This window comes from Ornithorhynchus anatinus, chromosome 1, assembly GCF_004115215.2.
Source record: "Ornithorhynchus anatinus isolate Pmale09 chromosome 1, mOrnAna1.pri.v4, whole genome shotgun sequence".
NCBI classification, from domain to species: Eukaryota; Metazoa; Chordata; class Mammalia; order Monotremata; family Ornithorhynchidae; genus Ornithorhynchus; species Ornithorhynchus anatinus.
The window spans coordinates 93,055,004-93,082,187 of NC_041728.1; the positions used below are offsets into that span (position 1 = coordinate 93,055,004).

A 27,184-nucleotide genomic window follows, 5' to 3' on the forward strand; every position below is an offset into this window, starting at 1 on the left:
AGGCAATCAGGTCCCTCACATTTTAAGTAGGAAGGACCCACACTTATTGAATCCCCATTTTACAGGTGGGGGATCTGAGGCACAGAGAAATTAAGTGACTTGCCCAAGGTCACACAACAGGTAAGTGGCAGAACCAGTATTAGAACTCAGGTCCTCTCACTTGCTCAGGCCCTCTGAATTGCTTACTATGTTCTTAAACACTTACCATGTGTGCCAAGCCTTTTGCTAAACACTGGGGTAGATCCTTCAGCACTTAGAACAGTGCTTGGCACATAGTAAGCACTTAACAAATGCCATTATTATTATATAAATAAATCAGATTGAACATAGGCCCTGATCCCAGAGCTCACAATCCAAGAAGGTAAGGTAAGCCCCATTTCAAAAATGAGGGAACGGAGGCCCAGAGGGGTTAAGAGACTTGCCCAAGGACACACAGCAGTCCAGTGGCATAGTTGGGGCTAGGACCCAGTTTATCTTCCTCTTAGCCCTATGTTTTTTCCAGTAGGCCTTGCTGCCTCCCCAAGTATTATGACTTGTAAGCACCAATTAAAGTTAAAGCTAATTACTATGTGGAAGCAAGGGGGTTAGTATTGGTATCCATTTTGCAGCTGAACTAAGATTGTGGCTTTCATTCATTCAGTCATATTCATTGAGCACATAATGTGTGCAGAGCACTGAACAAAGTGCTTGGAAAGTACAGTATAGTAAAAAAGAGAGAAAATCCCTTCCCACAGTGGGCTCACAGTCTAGAGGCAGGAAGACAGACATCAGTGCAAGTAAACAGGCATCAGTATAAATAAATAGAATTATATATACATATATATGTATATATATGTGTGTATATATATATATATACATAAGTGTTGTGGGGTGGGGAGAGGAGGGAAGAGCAAAGGGAGTGAGTCATGGTGATGTGGAAGGGAGGGGGAGCTGAGGAAAAGCGGAGCTTAGTCTGGGAAAAGCTCTTGGAAGAGGTCTGCGTTCAGTAGGGCTTTGAAATGGGGAAGAGTGATTGTCTGGCGGATTTGAGGGTGGAGAGCGTTCCAGGCCAGACTTAAGTCATGTACTAGGGGTCTGTGGTGAGACAGGCGAGATTGAGGCACAGTGAGAAGGTTACTCACTGCACCAGAGGAGCAGAGTGTGCGGGCTGGGATGTAGAAGGGGGGTGAGGTAAGAGGGGGCAAGGTGATGGAGACCTTTAAAGCCAATAGTGAGGAGTTTTTGTTTGATACGGAGGTGGATAAGCAACCATTGGAGATTTTTGAGGAGGGGGACGACATGCCCTGAACATTTGTGTAGAGAGATAATCCGGGCAGTGGAGTGAAGAATGGACTGAAGTGGGGAGAAGCAGGAGGTAGGGAGATCAGAAAGGAGACTGATGCAGTAATCCAATCAGGTTAGGTTGAGTGATTGTACCAACATGGTAGCGGTTGGATGGAAAGGAAAGGGTAAATGTTGTTGATGTTGTGATGGTGTGAGACTGGCAGTACTTGGTGACGGATTGGATATGTGGGGTGAATGATAAAGCAAAGTTAAGGATGACACCAAGATTATGGGCTTGTGAGATGGGAGGTTGTGCCTTCTACAGTAATGGGAAAGTTCGGGAGAGGACAGTGTTTTGGGAGGGGAGATAAGGAGCTCTGTCTTTGAAATGACAGGCTTTCCCCCAGACAACTGGGAATCTGAGGTAGAATTAGGAATAGAGCCCTGATCACCTTTACTTCTCTAACACTCCTCATCTCTTGTCAGTCAGTCAGTTGTATTTATTGAGCATTTACTGTTTGCAGAGCACTGTGCTAACTGCTTGGGAGAGAACCATATAATAGGCACATTCCTTGCCCACAACAAATTTACAGCTTAGTAAGTGCCTTGCAGATACCATTATTATTATTATTATTATTAGTGGCAGGACTGTTACCTTCTTCATATCCTATCTGTTTACTGCCCCGACATCCAGCAGAGCGAACAGAGCCACCAAAGCATGGCACCACTTTCATGCACACCATTTCATTCGATCATATTTATTGAGTATTTATTGAGCATATTGTTTGCAGAGCACTATACTAAGCATTTGGGAGAGTACAATATAACAATAAACAGCCATATTTAGCCCCACCTGCTGCTCAAGCTGTCAGTAGCTCCTGGCAGACAGGAAGAGAGTTGCTGTATGAGAGACGAGCAGATGAATAAACTACTGCCCTGGATTTCAGCTGAAAACAAATGTGATCATAGGGTTCTCTAGTTTATATTGTGCCCTCACAGTGCTCCAGTGTATTAGCTCATGTACCATCTATAGATTTGACTCTGCCTCCGAATAGTTTCTTTTTCTTTTTTGTGGCACAATGACCAAAATTCAACAGTGCGTACAGATACAGGACATTAAGACTCTTGCACATCATCATCCTTGTCCTTACTATCTGAGTCCAGGCCTGAGGCTTTCCAACAACTGCACACTTCCCTCCTCATTTTGGGGGGATTCCAGTTGCGGTGCAAACCTGTTAAAAAGTTTCAAGCACTAGAGGAAAGCCTTTCCTGACTAAGCCCTCCTCTCCTCTCCCACACTCCCTTCTGAGGCACCCTGATTTGCTCCCTTCATTCATTTTCTGTCCCAACTCCGTGGCACTTATGTATATATCTGTAATGTCTGTCTCCCCCTCTAGACAGTAAACCCATTGTGGGCAGGGAATGTGACTAGTCATTGTTACGTTGTACTCCCCTCAATGCTTAGTACTGTGCTCTGCACACAGTAAGTGCTCAATAAATACGATTTAATGAATGAATGAATTGATGCAGTTGAACCTGTATGGAAATCAGGTTTATAGAGGTAACAGTAATGACTAGGAACTTGTGTGTTTGTTCAAGCCAGTTGAAATTCGTAAGCCTTGACTATTCCTCATCCTGATTAAAAATGAATTGGACTTGACATCTTTCTATTTCCCTCAGACAGGTTCTCTGCCAAGCTACTTAGAGGTTTCAGCTGGTACACATTGTGATGTTTCTCATGCTGATCAGTGTTCCTGCATTCAGTTGTATTTTATGAACACTTACTAGAAGCAGTGTGGCTTAATGGAAAGAGCCCGGGTTTGGGAGTCAGAGGTTGTGGGTTCTAATCCTGGCTCTGCCACTTGTCAGTTGTATGACTTTGGGCAATTTTCTTCACTTCTCTCTGTCACAGTTTCCTCATCTGTAAAATGGGGATTAAGTCTATGAGCTCCATGTGGGCAACTGATTATCTCGTAATTACCGTAGTGCTTAGAACAGTGCTTGGCACATAGTAAGGGCTTAACAAATGCCATTATTATCATTATTATTATTGCTATATGCAGATAACTGTACTAAGAACTTGGGAAAGTACAGTATAAAAATAATAGGACACATTCCTTGTCCACAACAAACTTTTGTCCCATGACCCATCCTTTTGTCTCATTCTGCCCTGGTAGAATACAGACTTACTGATCTTCAGGGGCCTTGCAGAAGGCTTCTGTTGGGTTTAGCCAACTCAGCTGGGGAAGCAGTATTTCTAGGTGCTCCTGTAATTGAGGGAGAGGAACCGAATAGATGAATAGACTCTCCCTGTGTCATAGTAAATTCTGGTTACAGCTCAAAGGAGATTAAGTGCAAGTAGATAAAGTGACTGGTATTTACCAGGTAGACACCAGGTATTTTTAAAAAAAGGATTGAAAGATTCATAATATTATATTTTGAATGGGGCTTTATTTCATTATGATGCAGTATAATACTTCCCATGGCACTGAAACAGGTTGTTAATCTTTTCTGTGGGTGGAAGTTGTGTTGAGCTACTGAAGTGGGGAAATGTATATATTTGAGATGTCATTTTGTGATCAAAAAGAAATAGGATAATATACACTGGAAACTATACTTATAATTTGAAAAGACTTTGAGAATAAAGAAGACTTAAAACTGAAGGTCTTATGAAAAAGGTTTGAAAAATCCAGAGGTTTTTTTTTTTTTTAGGAAAAAGGTTGAAAAATCAGACTTTGTTCATTTGGGGAAAATACAGAAATGTGCCTACTTTCAACATAATTTCAGTTATTGCTAAAGGTGATGTTTGTTTATATCCGTGTTCTTTTTTAAAAAAATGGCATATTTAACAGTTAAATGTTCAAATGTCCTATTAGCGATAATTATTTTGATTTAATACTATACTTCCATTGAAATCCCTCCAGAATCAGGAGCTATATTTTCCTTGAAGATGTTGAATAATGCTATCATGCTGCTAAGGTAAGTCACAAGGATGTGGATTAAGTACCATAGTATAGGTAATATAATGGAAGACCAGTTGAAATCTGGTTAGTAAGAGGGAATTTTGATAGACCATTCAGCTCAAAGATTGTGGAATTGGGCTATTGCAGTATCAAACCACAGACTGTAGGAAAGGCTATTTCATGGACTTAAGAATTGAGTTACTCCTACTAATAATAATAATATCAATGGTATTTGTTAAGCACTTACTATGTGCCAGGTATTATACCAGGCGCTGGGATGGATACAAGCAAATCAGGTTGGACACAATCCCTGTCCCACGTGGGGCGCATAGTCTTAATCCCCATTTTACAGATGAGGGACTGAGGCCCAAAGAAGTGAAGTGACTTGCCCAAGATCACACAGCAGACAGGCTGTGGGGCTGGGATTAGAACCCATGACCTTCTGACTCCCAGGTCCATGCAGTATCCACTACATCATGCTACTTTGTGAGTGTGTAAATGGCTCTTTCCCTATTTTATGCATATTACCCTACTTTGATTTGCTCATCTGAGGGAGATCCCTTAACACCTCCTCCCTCCCCACCACACACCCCATGAATTAATTTTGGACAGTTAAATGATAATTGTAAGACACTTTGACAAAGCATCTTAAAATTCCGGTGTCAATCAATAACAGCAGTGCCTTTTGAATGAATGGCTACATAGCTTCATAAATTGTCTGTGATACCACTGCTAGGGAGAACTTGCAACTATATCTCAGATAAGCAAGCACTGTACTTTGGCCTGGGCTCATCAACTCAGACTCTCAAAGAACTCAGATTGAATTTTCAATATTGTCAATCAGATGTTCCTGGAATCACAGTGCAGCTTCAGATCACAGTATAGCCCAATGGACACGATCTTTGCAGGGCTTCAGTTGTGGGAAAAGTCTATTTGGTCTAAAATTGATTTGATTTAATATCGGTAGATGTAGACACTGGAAATCATTTTGTGAATTTGGCTATTGTGATGAACTTGATTTGATCAGGGTTCTTAGACTGCCTCCTGATGGCATGCTGGCCATGTCAGAGTCAAAGATGCCTGTCTGATTACCGGTGAAGGAAACCAGGGTTACATAGGTGGTTCAGAGACTGGGTGAAATCCTTTCATTCATTCATTCAATAGTATTTATTGAGCACTTACTATGTGCAGAGCACTGTACTAAGCGCTTGGAATGAACAAGTCGGCAACAGATGGAGACAGTCCCTGCCGTTTGACGGGCTTACAGTCTAATCAGTCTAATCCTTCAAGAAGATCCCATAAAGAAGCACTTTCTAGTGCTTGTTGGTTTGTGTGTGAATACCTTAATGTTTGGATAATAATCATGATAATTATGGTATTTGTTAAGCACTTACTATATGCCAGGCACTGTACTAAGCGCTGGGTTGTACACAAGCAAATTGAGTTGGACACAGTCCCTGTCCCATGTGGGGCTCACAGTCTCAATTCCCATTTTACAGATGAGGTCACTGAGGCACAGAGAAGTGAAGTGATTTGCCCAAAGTCACACGGCAGACAGGTGGCAGAGCTGGGATTAGAACCCATGACTTTCTGAGTCCCAGAACCGCGCTCTACCCACTAGGTCATGCTGCTTCTCTAAGAAAAACCGACTGAGCAGCTTGAGCTATGAAGTCACCTGACCTGAGCAGGGGTGGCCTGGGGAAGAGGGAGGTGGACCTTTCTTGTGCAGCTGATCCCTCCTGCAGAGGCAGAAGGGGTGAAGTCTGTCTGGGACCCAGGAAGGTTGCGGGTCTGAGGAGCGAATTAAGGTGCGAACACCCTGCTTCGAGACCTCTTTTCCAGGGCTGAGCCTTGCGGCATAAGATCTTTTTAGGGACATGAGGATTGGAGAGGTGGAGAACACTGCACCAGGCTTACAATCCCCCCATCTGGGCTTCTGTAACCACCTCAAATGGAAAGGAAGTGGAAGAAAGATCAAAATGCCTGTATCCCGGCGCGGAGGGTGCGGAAAGATAGGTGCGGAAAAATACCACTGTGGGTGGAAGGGGCAGCTGCTCTCCCAATTGAAGAGAATTGCTCTCCCAATTCTCTCCCAGGAAAGAAACGCTTTGGCTTTTCCTCAGCCTCCTCCATTCATTCTTTCATTCATTCATTCATTCATTCAATAGTATTTATTGAGCGCTTACTATGTGCAGAGCACTGTACTATGCTCTTGGAATGTACAGTTCGGCAACACCTGCCACCACTATTGATGTGAGTGGGGACTGGGCCTTGTGTCAGCGTCCGATTGCACAATTGGGAGATAGCACCGTGTTGGGTTGAAGTTGGATCCCTTTGCCTTGGGATTGGTAGAACTGATAGGACACCCAGACAAATTTGTGGGCCAACCGAACTCCTCTTATAATAATAATGTTGGTATTTGTTAAGCGCTTACTATGTGCAGAGCACTGTTCTAAGTGCTGGGGTAGATACAGGGTAATCAGGTCGTCCCACGTGAGGCTCACAGTTAATCCCCATTTTACAGATGAGGTAACTGAGGCACAGAGAAGTTAAGTGACTTGCCCACAGTCACACAGCTGACAAGTGGCAGAGCCGGGAGACGAACTCATGACCTCTGACTCCGAAGCCCAGGCTCTTTCCACTGAGCCACGCTGCTTTCCTTGCACCCCCATTGAGGGCCCTTTTTAATATATATTTGTATTTATGATATTGTTTTAGTGGTATTCATAGAGCACTTACTATGCACTGAGCACTGGGGTAGATGCAAGCTAATCAGATTGGACACAGTCCATTTCCAACGTGGGCCTCACACTCTTAATCCAAATTTATAGACGCGGTAACTGAGGCACAGAAAATTGAAGTGATTTGTCCTGACTTTCCCATCACTATAGACAGCACCACCATCTTTCCTGTCTCACAAGCCCATATCCTTGGCATTATCCTTGACTCCTCTCTCATCCAACCCATATATTCAATCTATTACTAAATCTTGTCGGCTCATTTTACACAGCATCTCTAAAATCTGCCCTTTCCTCTCCATCCAAACTGCTAACATGTTAATCCAAGCATTTATCCTATCCCGCCTTGATTGCTGTATCAGCTTTCTTGCTGATCTCCCTTCCTTTTGCCTCTATCCACTCCAGTTCATACTTCACTCTGATGCCTGGATCATTTTTCTGCAAATATGTTCAGTCCATTTTCCCCTTTCCTCAGAAACCTCCGATGGTTGCTCATCCCCTTCTGCATCAAAAAGAAACTCCTTTACCGTCGGCTTTAAAGCACTCAGTCACCTTGCTCGCTCCTACCTCACCTCATTGCTATCCTACCACACACTTTGCTCCTCTGTCAACCTTCTCACTGTATCTCCAGCTCATCTGTCTCGCAGCCCACCTCTCACTAGTGATCAGCCACTGGCCTGAAACACTCTCCCTTTTCATATCCGACAGACAATTACTCTTCTCACCTTCAAAGCCTTTTTGAAGGCATATCTCTTCTAAGAGACCTTCCCTGAATAAGCCCTCATTTCCCCTTTCCCAATCACTTCCACATTACCCCGATTGCTCCTTTTATTCACCAGCCCCCCCAGGCCCCCTACACAAATGTCCGTATCCTGAATTTATATTAATGTCTGTGTCCCCCTCTAGACTGTAAGCTCCTTGTGGGCAGGGTATGTGTATGTTATAGTGTTGTGTTTGTACTCTCCTAGTTGCTTAATTCAGTGCTCTGCATGAAGTAAACAATCCATAAATACAGTTGATTGACTGATTGAATGTCACACAACAGATGTGAGTCAGAGCTGGGATTAGAACCCAGGTGCTTCAGACTCACAGGCCAGTGCTCTGACGATGAGGCCATGCTGATTGACTACATTGCTCCAGGATATCACTATATTGATCACTTCACAATGGACATATCTAAAGTGAAAGTGAACTAGAGATGAACAGAATGTGTGAAATTCTGTCTGTCGTAAATACTGCAATTATAATGTTGCTAAAAAGACACCCACCTGCCTCCCAAAGAGCTGAAGGATTTTCCTGTATCTGCTCTCATTTTCTTTCAGAACTTTTCTGAGGTGACTGTAAATGGCCAGAGTTATTCTCTCCACCTTTCAGATAGAGGTGCAGAAGCACAGAGGGCTAGTAAAGTGAGTTGACAAAAAAACCCATACTAGCTCACTGCCACAGTCAGTAGCAGTGGTTCCTTGTCTGCTGTGACTTATTTATTGATTGATCATTATTAATAATAATAATTGTAGCACTTGTAAGGACATGTTTGAAAGCAGAGGGGAAAACACCATTGGAGAGTGAAAATTTGAAGATGGCATTCAGGGAGGGAAGAAGGGAGAGGACAAGTGCTTTGATAAGGTGTGAAGGGTCAGAGGCACTGATGAAGGAGATGGATTTTGAGAGAAAGTGGGAGATCTCTTGAGATACTGCTGGAAAAGATTGGAAAGTTGAAAGGTCAGGAGGAAGGAGGAACTGGAGAGAAGCAAAGGAGATTTTAGGAATATCATGTCTGAAGTTTCAATTTTTTCAATAAAGTTAGGTGGCCAGGTCATTAGGGGCAAAGACTGGAGAGGCAGGGGGACAGGGGTTTGAGGAGTGAGATGAGCAACTGGAGAGGACAGTGGGCATGGTAGTCGATAAGGATGGAGAAATAATTTCTCCGAGCAGAGGAGAGGGCAGAATTAAAGCACACAAGGTTGAACTTGAGTTGAATGAGGTGGGCCTGATACCTGGACTTCCGCCAGCAGCTCTCTGTGGCTCATTCACAAAAGTGAAGGAAGAATCCTGTGGAGATGATCCATGGCTGTGAGTTGAGTTCAGTAGAGAGTGTGGTATAGAGGGCATAAATTTGGTCATCAAGGGAAGGTAGTTTGGCTATGGAGACTAAATGGGACATGAAGACTTGAGAAAATTGGATGAGGTCAAAAGATCAGAGGTTGGTACTCACTAGATGCCCAATAAATACCATTGACGAGGAGAGACTGTACTAAACACTTGGGAGAATACAGCAGGAGCAAAACATGTCTTTCTTGCCCTCAGAATTTTAAATTTAATAGATTTCACTCTATCCTAGAAGCAACATGGCCTAATGGAAAGTCCGTGGTCCTGGAAGTCAAGGGACTTGCATTCTAATCCTTGTTCTGCCACTGGCCTGCCTTGTGACCTTGAGCATGTCTCTGCTCTGTGCTTCAGTTTTCTCATCTATAAAATGGGGATTCAGTATTTCTTTTCCCTCCAATGTAGATGGTGGGCCCTAAGTGGGACAGACACTATGTACAACCTGATTATCTTGTATTTATCCTAAGGCTTGGAACGGTGCTTGGCATTTAGTAAATGTTTAACCAGTACTGTTTCATTCATTACCCAAGCAGTGAAATACTAGCAAATCCAAAAGAGAAACCACATTAAAACACATAGTGAGGCGAGTCAGTTCAATAGGTAATTGATCAAATATATCCTGTTCTAGCGTTACTTTTGGGTTGCAGGACATTGCTACCTGCTGCAATATTTAAAACTCTCATAAAGTAGACTGGACTTTGCTTATTTGGACATTGACAGCCTTAGGATGTGTTTCTGTAGAACCTTACTGTTGGAGAAGGTGAAGTAGTGAGATTTTTTTTTTTGCTTTGTTTTTGGTAGAGGGTGTTTCTGGCTTGGCTGTTTTGAATGCATTCAGTTCACTTTGTCCCATTGCATTGTTTTTGCCGGCAGTATTATCTTCTGACTATACTGATAGGCTTCATTAGGGGACCAACTCGAAAAAACTGATAAGAACATCTGGGCATGATGGTGCTACGGGAGAAGATAGTATAAATCCAGCTAGTTGTATATCATAGCACTCTATTGAGATGTAGTTAAATCCTATCATGCCCTTCCATTTATGGCTCAATTGGCCTCCAAATCATTCTCCTCCCCAGTAAGTGTTTGTTCCTTTAACTGCTCCCCTAAACAGGCCAAGTGTTAAATTGTCCTCATGGGGAGAATCCCATATTTTTTTCCAGTTGCTCTAAAAATACATTCATGATCTAATGAAAAGAGTCATCAGTTGGCCAGCCTTTATCGCCTTCTGGCCTCTCACCCTTTGACCCAAACAGTAATATGCAGAGTAGTGTTTGGATCATCTGTGGTCAGCAAGCGTGATGTTTGCAGAACCACTCTCAGCGGACCATGGATTTTGTTTTCTCAGTATGTTTTCCATGCTATTTTGAGCTACGTAACAGTTGCTGCGAGTAACCGAGGCACATATTAATCCCCAGTTAGCAGTCTGTGACAATAGGCGTCTCTACATCTCACTAAATAGATTTGACATAATTGTTAAGTAAATTGTTATTTTTTTTCACTGGACCAGGAGAATCTCATCCTATGCAGTGTGGCCTTTTTTTTAAAAAAATGACATTTGTTAGGTGCCTATTATTTGCCAAGCACTGTACTAAGTGCTGGGGTAGATGCAAGCCAATCAGATTGAACACAGTCCCTGTTCCGTCTGGGCATCTCAGTAATAATCCCCATTTTATGAATGAGGTAACTGAGGTACAGAAAAGTTAAGTGTGACTTGCCCAAGGTTACACAGCAGACAGTGGCAGAACTGGGATTCAACCCAGGTCCCCTGACTCTGAGGCCCAGCTCTTTCCACTAGGCTACACTTCTTTTTATGCCTGGGGCAAAGGCCATGGGACTGGGAACCAGGATACCAGAATTCTAGATGCAGCCCTCCCAAGCAGCGTTGCTCAGTGGAAAGAGCACAGGCTTTGGAGTCAGGGGTCATGAGTTCAAATCCCAGTTTTGCCACTTGTCAGCTGTGTGACAGTTGGCAAGTCACTTAACTTCTCTGTGTCTCGGTTACCTCATCTGTAAAATGGGGATTAAGACTGTGAGCCCCACGTGGGACAACCTGATTCCCCTGTGTCTACCCCAGGGCTTAGAACAGTGCTCTGCGCATAGTAAGCGCTTAACAAATACCAACACTATTAACATTATTATATGCCTGCTATGTATCCTCAAGCATAAATCCTCTTTGTGCCTCAGTTTCTTCATCTATAAAATGGAGATAAGAAATCTGCTTTCCTTTTTCTACCTTTGGGGAATCCTGGGTGAGACCTTGGGCAAATCATTCATCCTCTCTGGACCTTAGTTCCCTTAGCTCTGAAAGGGGGATAAAATACCCTCATCTCTCAGCTGCCTAATCTGGTTAATTTACGTCTATCCCAGTGTTTAGCACATAATGAGTACTTTTATAAGTACTACAGCTAACCTAGGACATTCTTTTTTAAAGGTAACAGCAGAGCTTGAATAAGACAGAACTATCTCATTACAGGCGGAATCCTCATCGTGGTGAAGCATTTAGTGAGTCTCTGCAACCCAACTAAAATGGAAGTTAGAAGAATTAACCGGTTGATTTGTTACATGCATGTAACCCAAATGGATTTTTCAGTCCAAAGAAAATTCATTTTGAGGTCTGAGTTATCCATTAGACTGTCTTAGTGGAACAGATCAACCAAATATTTGCTATCCTTTCATCTGGGCTGTGCAGACCCAGCCAACCCTCCTTAATAAGAAGGGAAGATTTCTAGTTGCTTGCTTTTATTTTGGCCAAGTCAGCATGAAGCTTGGCAAATAGCAGTGCTTACTTTTGTGGACTATTAATGATTTCAGTTCCGGTTGGTGTGAGCTAAATTGCAAATTGGGATTTGACTTCCTCTCACTAATTTTAGCAAACCCACAATTTATTAGCAAGTAAGAACAATCTCAAAAGTGGACTGTTGCAAGATTACTGAGCACAGAAATTAATATTTTCTAAGACGTTGAGAGTTTGTTCATGTAGAAATCCTCTAACAAATGTCCACTGTGAGGAGATCTTTGTTCTCCTGTGAATTCTTATGGACTTATCACATAAGTCCTTGAAGAGGATGAGGGAGGTGTTTCATGTTATGCTGACAATTCAGGATGACTGATACAGCGTTTCATAAACTTTTACTTCCAAGGTCATTTAAATGAGCCTGTAAAGTCTTGTCTGTCTCTCTGTCTCTCCCTCTCCCTCTTTCCATTTTTCTTTCTATCTCTCTCTCTCTCTCTCTCTCTCTCTCTTCCTGACTTTCTCCTCCATCCTTGGCATTCTCTGTTCTCATAACAGGCTCTTGGAAATTACTTCTTTCCAAGGATAGCTACAGACCGTTCCTAGCAATTTTTCTTTTTTTCTTACGTATCACCCTGTAGCATATCCCTCTTGTTGATTCCATAAAGCACAAGGTTAAGTGGGTCAAAGCATGAATCTTAGTTTGCCATAACCATCAGCAAGTTTCACTTAAGCTCAAAATGTCTCTTCAAGGTTCAGCTCAGCCTCTGATAGTGTCCTGCTGAGATCGGGGGTCAGTAACTGCACATTAACTGATGGACCAAAATGGATGTTCATTGAGAGCAGTGCTTACTCCAGAAAGCATTAGCTAGTGAAAAACCACAACAAAATGCTTGTAAAAAGATTGAATGTGATTTCTGTAAAGGGCCCCTCCTAGACTACAAGCTTGTTGTGGGCAGAGAATGTGTCTACTGACTCTGTTTTATTGTTGTACTCTCCCAAGCACTGAAATACAGTTCTCTGCACACAGTAAGCACTTAATAAATATGATTGTTTAATTAGGCTTTTGGGGTGATGGGATGGGAACACTCACAAGGGTGATGGCTCTCCTGAAATTGCATAATAAGAATATTTGGCGCTTGACTACTGTCTACTTAGCACTGGAGTAGATCTCCAGTGTATGATCGGATCAAAGACAGTACCTCTTGTGCACAATGCTCCCAATCCCGGAGTTAGAGAGAGCAGATATCTTCTCCCCATTTTACAGGAGAGGAAACTGAATTCCAGAGAGGGCAAATGACTTGCCCACAGTCACACAGTAGGGCGGTGGTTGAGCTGGGACTAGAAGCCAGGTCTCCTGACTCTTTCCAGAGGCAGCGTGCTCTAGTGGCAGGAGCATCGGCATAGGAGTCACGAGATCTGGGTTCTAATCTCAGGTCCTCTTCTTACCTGCTCTGTGACCTTGGAAAAGTCACTCAACCTTTCTGGGCCTCTGTTCCTTCACCTGTAAAAGGAGGATAAAATGCTTGTTTTTAGCTCTCAGTCTGTGAACCCCAAGGGGGGAAAGGGCTGTGTTTTTGTTGTGGTTACTCTGTATCAGCCCCAATGCTTAGCATACTCCTTGTCACATAGTAAGCCCTTAAAAAGTCCCATCATTATTATTAATTGACCTCCCTCTGTCTGGTCTTCTTGTCTTTCCTTGTCTTGGTCACAATACTCCTTAGTCTTAAGCAGTAATGAAACTTTCCAGTCCTGAAGCTACAATTATTGGGCGGGAATGGCCCATCTGGTTCTTCTTCCTGCGTTAATACCAAGGAGCAGTGGGGCTCAGTGGCAAGAGCCTGGGCTTGGGAGTCAGAGGTCATGGGTTTGAATCCCACCTCTGTCACTTATCAGCTGTGTGACTGTGGGCAAGTCACTTCACTTCTCTGTGCCTCAGTTACCTCATCTGTAAAATTGGGATTAACTGTGAGCCTCATCTGGGACAACCTGATTACCCTGTATCTACCCCAGCGCTTAGAACAGTGCTTTGCACACAGTAAACAATAAGTACCATCAACTGATTTATAGGTCTCTCTTGCTGCAGTGGCACAAGATTCTTCTCCTTTTGCACCATCAGATATAGAATGTCAGGCCCAAACTGCATCTTGGTTAAAAAAGAGGAGATGTAATCTCAGGTCCTGATGGAGATTGAAAGAGAGAAAATGAATTCTCCCAATTCAAAAAATAAGGGAAAAATAAGACGTCTGTTCACCTATGCTGAATTGCTTCCCCCTACAAGGGTCCTCTAGTCATCCCTTATCCACCTTCTGGGAGCTTCCACCCTATTTAGCCATAGGTTTAATTTTCCATATCAGTCGGTTTGTATCCTAAATCCCACTCCTCAGCTCTTCTAATGTTTTTGTTCCATCAGAGATAATTCCAACAGCCTGCCAACACCTCAAGGCTCAGTGTGGAAACCTGAGGTAATTACTTTGCAGATGTCAGAATTCAAAAGAAAAATAAATTGACTTGATGACATCAAAAAATATTTCAGCCTTGCGATGAACAGATCTGGTGAAACCATTCCCAGACCTCATTGCTGAATAAAACCTGATCTAATTTACAGCCTGATCATCATTTATTCTGGACCGTGACAACTGTAATTCCCCTGATGGCAGAGAACGCTGTTCTCCCTTTGAGAGTAGCCCACAGTCAGGGAAGAGTGGAGGCCAGTGGCCATCATGATTCTCATCATACTCATTGTGATTATCGTCATCATCATCTTACCATCATGGCACCTATTGTGAAAGAGTTCTTTGCTAAGTGCCTGGGAACTTAAGTTAACTGAGAAGCAGAATGGCTTATTGGAAAGAGCTTGGGCTTGGGAGTCATAGGTTGTGTGTTCTAATCCCAGCTCTGCCTCTTGTCAGCTGTGTGACTTTGGGCAAGTCACTTAACTTCTCTGTACCTCAGTTTCCCCATCTGTAAAATGGGAATTAAGACTGTGAGCTCCATGTGGAACAACCTGATTACCTTGTGTCTACCCCAGATCTTAGAACAGTGCTTGGCACATAGTAAGTGCTTAACAAATACCTTCATTATTATTATTTTTATTATTATTATTAACACTAAAAGTAAAAAGCCTGGTCCTTGCCTTTGAGATTTTGGCAACGTAACCAATGCCACTTTGAAAAAAACACTTGTATACCTTGCTTTCCTTTTTTTGGGTCTCTTTTCCTGTGCGCTGTACTTTTTTTCCCCTCTATTTGACTCTGTCAAATTCCCAGGAGTCATATTTGTTCTTCAAAATAGGTTTTTTTTTCCAATTCAGTGTAATTGGCATTTGGCATCGAATAAAGGCATCACTCCTTCCATGCACAGTATTGCTTGGATCTGGGTGCAGTGAAATGAAAGTGTTTTCTTTTGAAGTAGAAGAAATAAGAGCAATAGAAAGAGAGACTCCATCTGGAGTTTGCAGCTCCCTGGGAAAACATCATTCAAAGGGATTTGAAGAGCATTGATGTGAAATGGAACTTTTGAGAAAATGAGAGAGAAAATTGGAGATCAGCAGCCAAAGAGCAGTGAACTCAGAGGGAACATTGCTTCAGCCTTCCAGAAACCTTTAGTAGTTGCTTCCAAGACCCAATAGAGCTGCAGACCATGACTCTCCACCCTCTCTGAGAACCCTCCCTCTCCTCTGTACTTAAAGCCCTGCCCTTCTCCCCGGGGAAATTAAGCACTGCCTGACTCACTGATAGTTTGACTAAATACTTTGATTTTATATAGTGATTTTATTTTTCCCAAACTCTTGCAAAATCATTATCTTGCATTGTCCTCCCAATATCCCTGTGAGTTAGGGAGGGGAAGAGATTAGTACGCAAGAGGGAACTGAGTTGCAGAGAGAAGCTGCGCTGTCTACTGGAAAGAACTCAGGCCTGGGAGTCAGAGGCTCTGCCACTTGCCTGCTGTGTGACCTTGGACAAGACACTTAACTGCCCTGTGTCTCAGTTTCCTCATCAGGAAAATGGGGATTAAATATGGATTCCCCCCCACTCCTTCTTTGGGTCTCAGTTACCTCATCTGTAAAATGGAGATTAAGAGTGTGAGCCCCATGTGGGACAGGGATTATGTCCAACCTGTTTATCTTATATCTACCCCAGTGCTTAGTATGGTGTTTGGTACATAATAAACATTACCGTACTTGTTAAGCGCTTACTATGCACAACTACTATTCTGAATGCTGGGATAGATGCAAGTTAATTAGTTTGGACACAGTCTCTGTCCCACATGGGGCTCACACTCTTAATCTCCATTTTACAGATGAGGTAACTGAGGCCCAAAGAAGTGAAGTGACTTGCCTAAAGTCACACGGCAGACATGTGGCAGAGCTAGTATTAAAACCCAGGTCCTTCTGACTCCCAGGAGCATGCTCTATCCACTAAGCCGAGCTGCTTCTCCGTAGTGTAGTACAGAGTAAGCACTTAATGAATACCACAGAAACTGTAATTATTAAATGACTAGCCAAGGCCACACAGCAGGATAACGGTAGAGCTGGTTGTGAACCCCCCCGCAGCAAGGTGTCATTTTACCAGTGAGGAGGTCAAAGTGGTGACTTCACTCAGGCAGTTCTACCTCTCCTACATTACCTCATGGATCTCCTACTATGACCCAGCCCACACACCTCATTCCTCTCTCGCCAGCCTGATCTCACTCTCACCCCAATCTCGTTTGTCTCACTGCTGTCCTTTCACCCCCATCCTCCCTCTGGCTTGCAACTCCCTCCCACTTCATATCCGGGAAGCATTGTGGTCTAGTGGAAAGAACATGGGCTTGGGAGTCAGAGGACCTGGGTTCTAATCCCAGCTGTATTATATGCTTGCTCCCTGACCTTGGGCAAGTCACTTCACTTCTATGGGCCTCAGTTTCCTCATCTGCCAAATGGGGATTCAATGCCTGTTCTCCTTCCTACTTAGACTGTAAAGCCCCATGTGCCACCTGATTATCTTGTATGCACCCCAACGTTTTGTACAGTGGTTGGCAAATAGCAAGCACTTAACGAATACCACAGTCATTATTATAATTATTTTCTGACAGACCACTACTCTTCCTAAATTCAAAGCCCTATTAAAATCTATCTCCAGTCTCATAAAGCCTTCATTTCCCCACCCTCTTCACCCTCCCTTCTGCGTTGCCTATGCATTTGAGCCTATACCCCTTTAGCACTTTGATATTCACCCAGCCCCACGGCCTTTATGTTTGTTTATATCCTTATACTCCACCATTTTCCTATCTGTAAATTATTTTAATATCTGCCTCCCCCTCTAAACTGTAAGCTCCCAGTGGGCAGGGATCATGTCTACCAACGCTACTGTATTGTACTCTCCCAAGCGCTTACACAGTAAGTGCTCCATTAATACCACTGATAGATTCATTCATTTGCTGTAGGACCAAGGAATTTGAGCAGAGGATCAGAAAACTATGCTACTGCTAAAGGTAACCATGCAACATCTTTCCTTTTATTCCATAACTCAGTAAGAATAGTGAGAAGAAACAGGAAGGAGGGAGATTTTAGAAGTTATCCTTCTGTTGAATGGGAGGAAATTCAGATTTAAGAAAAGAAAATATGTTGTTTTTAACAACTGTGTGTGTCTAGCGTTCCATTCAAGGGAAAGTCTGTCACTGGATCGACTGGGTCTGGGGGCATGATGACTTTTTGTGTGTGTGTGTGTGTGTGTTGGGGGATGGGAGGGCATGGGAGACAATGGGCAGACAGCCCCTGAGGTCTCTCCAGGGGCCAGAACTGAGGAACACTGCCCCTTCCTCCTATCCCCCATCCCAGCTGGAGCAGAACAGACAGACTGGGACAAAGCTTGATCACACTGAGATCCAGCAGAGATCCAGCCAGCTCTGCATCCAAGCCAACAGGCAAGTCCCTTCCTCCTCCCTTTCTCCACCAAAGGTACTCTTCAACTGCACCCCCCTCCCCCGCCCCAGAATGAGCCTCACAGTCCATGTATAAGGGAGAACAGGTATTTAATCCCCATTTTACAGGTGACGATATTAAGGCACAGAGAGGTTAAATGACTTGCCCAAGACCACACAGCAGGCAAGTGACAGAAGCTGCATTCAAGCTCAGGCTCTCTGATTCCCAGACCCTGGTAAATTTAAGTATTTTCATAGAATGAAAGAAGAAATAAAGACCAGAAGAAAGCTTGAGAATTCTTTCTCAATTCTTTATCTTCTAGCAGTAGTCCATTCAGCTCTTCTCAGAATGGTCCTATGAAGTCTAGGATTTCTTCCATTGGCCTGACATCCCACCTCCACCTTCTTCTGCATTTCCAAGTCCCAACTAGTTTTTAATAGCCTTGATGTCGAAAATGTTTTCCAGAATTTGTGTAACTCTGAAGGTGCTAATATCCTGTATGTCACCAAGGAGGAAGTTTCTGCACAATCAGTCTTCTGTCAGAGATCCACCAGCCTGATCGAGAACTTGGACACCGAGTTTAACTGTGAATTTAAACATAATAATGATGATAATATTATTTTCTTAGCAAATACATGCTTTTAAAAGCAGCTGTATTGGAGAAAAATAAGTTCAACTTCATTTAGCATCTTTTCTTGCCATTACTAGGCAGTGTTAGCCCAGTTGAAATGCCAAGCTAATAATTGAAAGCAGAGGAAAATAAATGTGGTTGCCATGACAACTTCAAAGAGTAAGATCAGAGTCTAGTTGATGTGCCTAAATGGAGGATCTAGAGACAAGGCAATGAATGACTGAAGTGCTGATTCATTAATAATAATTATGGTATTTAAGCACTTACTGTGTGCCAGGCACAATAATAAGCGCTGAAGTAGAAACAGATTGGATTGGACACAATCCCTGCCAAACATGGGCCTCAGACTCTTAATCCCCATTTTACAGATGAGGTAACTGAGGCTCAGAGATGTTAAGTGACTTGATAAAGTCACACAACAGACAAGTGGCAGAGCTGGGATTAGAAGCTGTAACCTTCTGACTCCCAAGCCCATGCTGTATCCACTATGTCAAATGATATTAATTGAGCATCTTCATGTACAGGGCACTACTAGAAGTCTGGAAGGCAAATACACTACTATGTGTAGGGCAACTGTTGGATTTACTGTGAATTATTAAATTCTGAGGACTACTCCAAAAGGCCACATAAGTGAAAATGAAGATATCGAGTGGTGAGCTAATAGTAATTTGACTTTAATGTGCCTGGTACTTGTTTAAACCCTCAAAACTGACACCAAGTGAGAAGGCCACCTAACCAAATCTTGGGGACTTGAAAAACTTGGCAAAAACATTGTTGAATTCCATTCCAGGATAATAAACAAAAAGCCAATTACTAATCCAAATTTGGCAAATTGAGCACCTGTTGTATGCAGAACACTTTGCTAAGAACTTGAGAGAAAACAATTTTTAAATTATTTTAATGGTGTAAATTAAGCACTTTAATTTGTAGCCAGATGCTGTACTAAGTGCATGGTTAGATACAAGATAATCAGGTTGGACACCGTCCATGTCCCACATGAGGATTATAGTGGGACATATAATATATTTACAGATGAGGCACAGAGAAGTTAAGTGACTTGCCCAAAGTCACAAATCAGATATAGTTAATTGTCCTCAAGGAACTTCACCTCAGTGGGGAAGACAGATATAAGCCATTCACAAATAGATGGAGGAAGCAAAAGAAACAGTGCTGTAGTAGTTGATAGTAGTAGTCGTACTTATTGAGTACCCACTTGGGATAGTACACTGGACTAGACTCCTGGAAAATACAGAGTAATGAAATTACCTGTTCCCTGCTCTCAGTAGCTTGCACTTCTAGCTGGGGAAACAAACAGGAAAATATTTACAAAAGTGTCAAAATGAATTAAGCTGACATATGAGTGAGTGCTAAGGAGAGTATAAATAAATTCACAAGTGTTAAAGTTGCCTGAAGGAATGACATAACTCAGGGATCTGGGAAGTTAAGCAGGGAAAACTTGTTGGAGGTGGAATTTTAGGAGTGATTTGAATGTAGGGAAAGCTATGGTCTGTTCGATAGGGGAAGGAGGGAGTTCCAAGCCAGAGAACCGTGAGGACAGTGAGATGGAGGCTGGAGATTTGAGATAAATGTACTGCCAGAAGGCTGGCTTTGGAAGAATGAAGGCAACGAATCGGGGAATAGCGGTTGAAGGAAGCAGATGGGTATAGTGGGAGCAGGTGGTGGAGAGCCTTTTGAGTTCTGATTGTGAGTTCTTGTTTAATGCAGAGAGAAACAAGAAACCAGTAGAGGATTTTGAAGAGAAATTTTGAAGAAGATGGGGGCTAAGCAATGCTCCTGGAAGATGGAGTAGCAGTCAGTCAATCAATCGTGTTTATTGATTTATTTATTTATTGATTGCTTACTGTGTGCAGCTCACAGTACTTGGCTCTTGGGAAAGTACAGTATAACAGAGTTGGTAGGCACATTCCCTGTCTGCAACAAACTTACAGTCTAGAGGGGGAGACAGACATAAATGTAAATAAGTATATAGAACAGGGAGAAGTTGGTGGCTGAGAGACCAGAGAGGAAACCAATACGGAAAGCTGGCTAAGGCAAGACCAGAGCTTATACCAGAGTGGTAGGCAGGTTGGGTGGAGAGGAAGAGGGGGATCCGGGATATTTTGGGCATGAAAAACTGGGAAGACTTAACAGTAGCAGAAGTGTGAAAGTAAAGGAGAGCTACAGAATTTAACTGGGCCTTAAATTCAATACTATTTCCATTATGTGTTTTAAGATTGAGAGAGTTGATAGTTTGTACTTGAAAAGGTTCTGTTGACTGGTGTGGAGGATTGGTGGATTCCAGTTTGTAGTGGGAGGGAAGGGGCAAGTATGCTTGGCTATAAAAGAAAGCTGAAAGGGATCATTATAAAGAAGCAGTTGCCATTCTAGATGAGAGTGATATGATGTAGGAAGGTTTTAAGAGTGAGACTTAAGTATTAGACTTTCTTTCTAGAACTGCCAGCAATTTGGCATTGAGAAGCAGCGTGGCCTAGTCACAAGCACGCAGGTCTGGAAACCAGAGGACCTGGGTTCTCATTCTGACTCTGCCACTTTCCTGCTGTGTGACCTTGGAGAAGTTTATTAACTTCTCAGTCAGTTGTGTTTATTCAATCAATTAATCATATTTATTGAGTGCTTACTATGTGCAGGGAACTGTACTAAGCCCTTGGGAGAGTACAACACAACAATATAACAGACACATTCCCTGCCCACAATGAACTTACAGTCTAGAGTGGGAGACAGACATTAATATAAAAAATACATTATGGCTATATACATAAGTACTGTGGGGTTTGGAAGTGGTGGTGAATAAAGGGAGCATGTCAAGGTAATACAGAAGGGAGTGGGAAAAGAAGAAATGGCTTAGGAAGACTTCTGGGAGGAGATGTGCCTTCAGTAAGGCTTTTAAGCTAGTGAGAGTAAATATCTGTCGGATATGAAAAGCAAGGACATTCCAGGCCAGAGGCAAGACGTGGGCAAGAGGTCAGCGGCAAGGGAGAGGAGATCGAGGTACAGTGAGTATGTTAGCATTAGAGAAGTGAAGTGTGAGGGCTGGGTTGTAGAAGGAGATTAGCAAGATGAGGTAGAAGGGGTCAAGGTGATTGAGTTCATTAAAGCCGATGGTAAGGAGTTCCTGTTTCATGAGGAGGATGGGTAACCACTGGAGCTTTTTGGAGAGTGGGGAAACATGGACTGAGCATTTGTGTAGAAAAATGATCCAGGCAGCAGAATTAAGTATAGACTGGAGTGGGGAGATATAGTTTGGGGGTGAGAGGCAGAGAAGGAGCCTCTTTTTGAGCGCTTTCTGTGCGTAGAACACTGTAGAAAGTGTTTGGGAGAGAGCAATATAACAGAGTTGGTAGGAACTTGCCCACAGTGAGCTTCTACTCTAGAGGGAGATTCAGACAATATAAATGGATAAATTACAGAGATGGCCATACATGCTGTGGGCCTAAGAGAGAGTTGAATAAAGGGTGCAAATCCTACTAAAAGGGTGACACACAAGATAGAGGGAGAAGAGGAAATGAGGACTTAGGGAAGGCCTATGGGAGGAGATGTGCTTTCAGTAAGGCTTCGAAGGTGGGGAGATTGCCGGACATGAAGAGGAAGGGCATTCTAGGCTAAAGGCAGGATGTGGGTGAGAAGTCAGCAGCGAAAAAGGCAAGATAAAGGTCCACTGAGTAGGTTAGAGTTAGAGGAGCAGTGCAGACTGGCTTGTAGTAGGAAATCAGCGAGGGGAGGTAGGAGGTGGCAAGATTATTGAGTGATTTAAAGCCAATGGTAAGGAGTTTCTGTTTGATGCAGAGGTGGATGGGCAGCCACTGGAGGTTCTTGAGGAATGGGAAAACGTGGACCGAATAGTTTTGTAGAAAAATGTTATAGGCAGTGAAGTATGGATGGAGTGGAGGGAGGCAGGAGGCAGGGAGGACAGCGAAGAGACTGATGCAGTAATCAAGGCAGCATAGGATAAGTGGTTGGATTAACCTGGTAGCCATTTGGATTGAGAGGAAAGGGCTGATTTTAGTGAAGTTTTGAAGGTTGAACTGACAGGATTTGGTGAGAGACTGAATATGTGAGTTGAATGAGAGGCAAGTAAAGGATACCGCCAAGGATAGATAGGCTTGTGAAACAGGGAGGACGTTGGTTCTGTCTTCATTGACGGGAAAGTCGGGGGAGGATGGGTTTGGTTGGAAAGATTTAGGAGTTCTGTTTAGAACATGTTAAGTTTGAGGTGTTGGCGGAATATTCAAGTAGAGATGTCCTGAAGGCAGGAGGAAGTGTGAGACTGCAGAGGAGGAGAGAAATCAGGGCTGGAGTTGTAGATTTGGGAATCATCTGCGTAGTGGTGGTAGTTGAAGCCAAATAATAATAACTGTGGTATTTGTGAAGCTCTTACTATGTGCCAGACACTGTACTAAGCCCTGGGGAAGATAAAGACACATCGGGTTGGACATAGTCCCTGTCCTACATGGGGCTCACCATCTCAATCCCCATTTTACAGATGAGGTAACTGAGGCACAGAGAAGTGAAGTGATTTTCCCAAGGTGACACAGCAGACAAGTGGCAGAGCTGGAATTAGAACCTTTGACCTTCTGACTACCAGGCCTGTGCTCTTTCCACTACATCATGCTGCTTCTCTGGGAGTGAATGAGTTCTCCAAGGGAGTGGGTGTAGATGGAGAATAGAAGGAGACCTGGGTCTGAACCTTGAAGGGCACCCACAGTTAGGGGGTGGGAGGCAGAGGAGGAGCCCACAAAAGAGACCGAGGATGAATGGCCAGAGAGGTAGAGGAGGAGAACCAGGAGAAACTTTAGTCCACATTCTCCTCACGGGCAGGGAAAGTGAATATCAGCTTTACTATACTCTCCCAAGAGTAAATACTCAGTAAATGCCACTGATTTGATTGATGGATTGAATTCAAAGAAATGATGCAATTTCTTTTAAGCTCCAGTTTTCCTTCTAGAAAGTATGGGGAATTATTGAGACGGCACCAGGAGATCCTTCAGGGGAGAATGATAGAGCGTGGGGAAGTATGGCTGTCTTGTAAGCAATTATCTCTGCTCCAAGGTGGAATTATCTTTCTGTCAGTATCGGGAAAGCAACAGAGAGAGAAATACAATTACTCCAAATTCTGAGCCAGCCTCCATGTCAGCAGTGGAGGAGATCAGACCCTCCCACCCAAAGTCAAGTTTTGTCTCGTCCCTCCACCTTCCAAGCTTTTGTTTCTAACCAAAGTAAAGAATCATCTGGAAAACAGTCATCTCTAGAGAAGGTGCATGTAGGGGAGGGTGGCGAGAAGGGGGTAGGGGTGTGGATAGGTGACTAGCACACTACTCAAGATGCTATCTTTTAATGAAAATAATTTCACACCCACCATTTTCTGCTATTTAGTGATATTACAGTAGATGTCAGGACTTCGAAACCTGAGAGAAATGCAGAGAAAACAGATTCACTAAGCCAAGAAAAACTCAGGTCTGTTACTTTACCTGAATATTTTGGAAAATGTTTATATCTCTGCAGATTAATTTTAACTTTCTAGATTTTTCTCCTGTCTCCACCCCTTCTTATCAGTCACGCCAATTGTTTCACCTGTTCTTATCCTAGTTTCTTGGGTGATAACTGTTGCCTCTTCCTCTCATTCAAAATCTGTTCCTTCATTCAGTTGTATTTATTGAGCACTTACTGCGTGCAAAGCATTATACTAAGTGCTTGAGAGTACAGTATAACAACAAAGAAACACATTCCTGCCCACAGTGGCATTTTTTGAAGATTGGCTGTGGACAGAGCACTCTATGACACTTAGAAAAGTACAGTAGAGGTGAAAGACATGGCACCTGCCCTGTTGGAGTTTATAATCTAATGGGGGACGCCTAATGCTTCCTCTGGCCTGAAATGGGTAAATGAGGACATCACACGATGAGTCAAACTGAAATTTAAAAAGCAACCAAATACCATTTACACCCTTCTTGCTGCCTAGAACTTCCTTCCCACCTCAAATTAGCCAAACTATAATAATAACAATGATAATTGTGGTATTTGTTAAGCACTTACTGTATGCCAGCCCTGTAATAATGATAATACTAATGAAAATAGTGTTTTTTGTTAAGCACTAGGCACTCTAGTAAGCACTGGGGTAGATACAAGCGGGTTGGACACAGTCCTTGTCCCACCTGGGGCTCACATTTCAAGTCCCATTCTACAGATGAGGTAACTGAGGCACAGAGAAGTGAAGTGACTTGTCCAAGTTCACACAGCAGACATGTGGCAGAGCCAGAATTAGAACCCATGATCTTCTGACTCTCAGTTCCATGTTCTGTGCACTACACCATGCTGCTTAAATGCTGGGGTGGATACAAGCCAATAGAGTTGGACACACTCCCTGTCCCACATGGGACTCACAGTCTCATAACCCATTTTACAGGTTGAGGTAACTGAGGCACAGAGAAGTGAACTGATTTGCTCAAGGTCATACAGCAGACAAGTGGCAGAGCTGGAATTAGAACCCAGATCCTTCTAACTCCCAAGCCCGTGCTCTGTCCACTAGGCCATGCTGTCCTCAAAAGTCCTGTGTGACTTTTCAAACAATTTGTGTCCCCCATTAGTCAGTAAGCTCCCTGAAGGCTGGGGAAGTACAGCACTTAATTCCAGTATATGTTTTCCTAGCCACAAACTCTCAGCTCTGCAGTCAGGTATTCAATAAATATTGTTGAGGATGTAGAATCAATCAATGGTATTTATTGCACACTTACTGTGTGCAGAACACTGTACTAAGTACTTGGGAGAGTACATTCCAGCAGAGTTGGCAGACACATTCCCTGTCTTCAACAAACTTAGAGCATATAGAAGCAGCATGGCTTAGTGGAAGGCATGGGCTTGAGAGTCAGAGGACAAGGGTTCTAATCCCGGCTCTGCCACTTGTGTGCTGTGTGACCTAGGGTGAGCCGTTTAACTTCTCTGTGCCTGAGTTACCTCATCTGTAAAAATGGGGATTAGGATTGTGAGCCCACGTGGGACCACCTGATTACTTTGTATATACCCCAGTGCTTAGAACAGGTGAGGGATCAGGCAGAGAGAAGTGACATGACATAATAAGTGCTTAACAAATACATTCGTTATTATTATTATACAGTAGAAGAAGTATCTTCATCTCCATTTCTTTGGATTCCAGTTCTCACCCTCCTTGGCTTATCCAAAAGGACATTTTACACAAATAAGGAAAAAAAAAAGCCTAATTAAAGAGTCACATTTAAAGAAGACTGGCAAGTGACTCCTTAAGACCGTAAGCTCATTGTGGGCAGGGAATGTGTCTTTCAACTCCATTACATTATACTCTCCCAAGCATGTAGCTCAGTGCTCAGCACACAGTAAGCACTCAGTCAACACAGTTGATTGATTGAGCAGGGATCATATCCCTTGTACAGCATAGGATTATAGTCTTCCAAATGATTAGTTCAGTGCTCAGCACATAGTAAGCCTTCAATAAATAAACTGATGGAGTGGTTTTTTTTGGGGGGGTGCAGAGGTAGGAGAGGGACAACACAGTGGGAAAGACAAAGGGGAGAGCTAGTCTGTGAAAGCTTAATAATAATAATAATGTTGGTATTTGTTAAGCGCTTACTATGTGCAGAGCACTCTTCTAAGCGCTGGTAAAGATACAGGGTCATCAGGTTGTCCCACGTGGGGCTCACAGTCTTCATCCCCATTTTACAGATGAAGTAACTGAGGCCCAGAGAAGTGACTTGCCCACAGTCACACAGCTGACAAGTGGCAGAGCCGGAATTGGAACCCATGACCTCTGACTCCCAAGCCCAGGCTCTTTCCACTGAGCCATGCTAACTTGGAGAAGAGGGCTGAAGAGATCTGACCTTGGGGAACTCAGAATTCCAAGCCCCCTTCCAGTCGGTCTTTCTTCTGCACTGTATTGTTCTTTTCCAAGTGCTTAGTACAGTGATTTGCACATAATAAGGGCTTAATAAATACGGTGAATGAATGAATGATTTGGACAGATCTGGCTATGAGGTGATAGCATTAAGCCATCTCTCCCTAGCATTCATAATTGACCCACAGCCGCTGATTTCCCTTAGGCTATGTAAGCTTGTTGTGCTAAGGGACTGTGTCTGCCAACTGTTACATTGTACTCTCCCAATCGCTTAGTACAGTGTTCTGCACGCAGTTAGTGCTCAAGAAATACCATTGATTGATTACATACTGAAGTTAGAGGGGTTTTGGGAAAGGGTAAGGGTATGTCTTGTCATATGCTATCCAGACGTCTCTGACCCGTAGCGACTCCGTGGACACATCTCTCCCAGAACGCCTCATCTCCATCTGCAATCGTTCTGGTAGTGTATCAGTAAAGTTTCCTTGGTAAAAATACAGAAGTGGTTAACTATTGCCTCCTTCCAGGTAGTAAACTTGAGTCTCCACCCTCGACTGTCTCCCATGCCGCTGCTGCCCAGCACAGTTGATATTTGACTTGTATCAGATTGCCTTCCACTCGCTAGCCACTGCCCAAGCTAGAAATGGAATAGGTGCGTCTCTGCTTGACTCTCCCTCCCGTAGTCAAGAGTGGTAGAGTACTGGAAACTCTCCAGGTGCCATCCTAAGAGCATTCAGGGTATGTACTACTTCCAGTTCTCTAATTTGGAGGCCACTATTTGTCAGTGGTGACTTTCCTTGGGGCTCCTGGGCTATATAACAATAATAATAATAATAGTATTTAAGTGCTTACTATGTGTCAAACACTATGTACTAAATGCTGTACTAAAGGTAGTCAGGCCCTGTTCTACTGGGGCTCACAGTTTAAGTATGCTTCTGTTACTAGCACTCTCTGGGGCTATTTCCCAA

At 43.2% G+C, this 27,184-nt stretch overlaps 1 protein-coding gene and 1 non-coding gene across 3 annotated transcripts in view; one reads left to right on the forward strand and one right to left on the reverse strand.

The window, feature by feature from the left end:
• Positions 1-27,184, forward strand: part of VSNL1 (visinin like 1) — a 169,372-nt gene that overhangs the window by 90,560 nt on the left and 51,628 nt on the right. The gene's annotated exons all lie outside the window — the stretch shown is intronic.
• On the reverse strand, positions 26,812-26,949 carry LOC114816608. Its single transcript, XR_003764413.1, has one exon. It is a non-coding gene; the product is annotated as a small nucleolar RNA SNORA7 (small nucleolar RNA).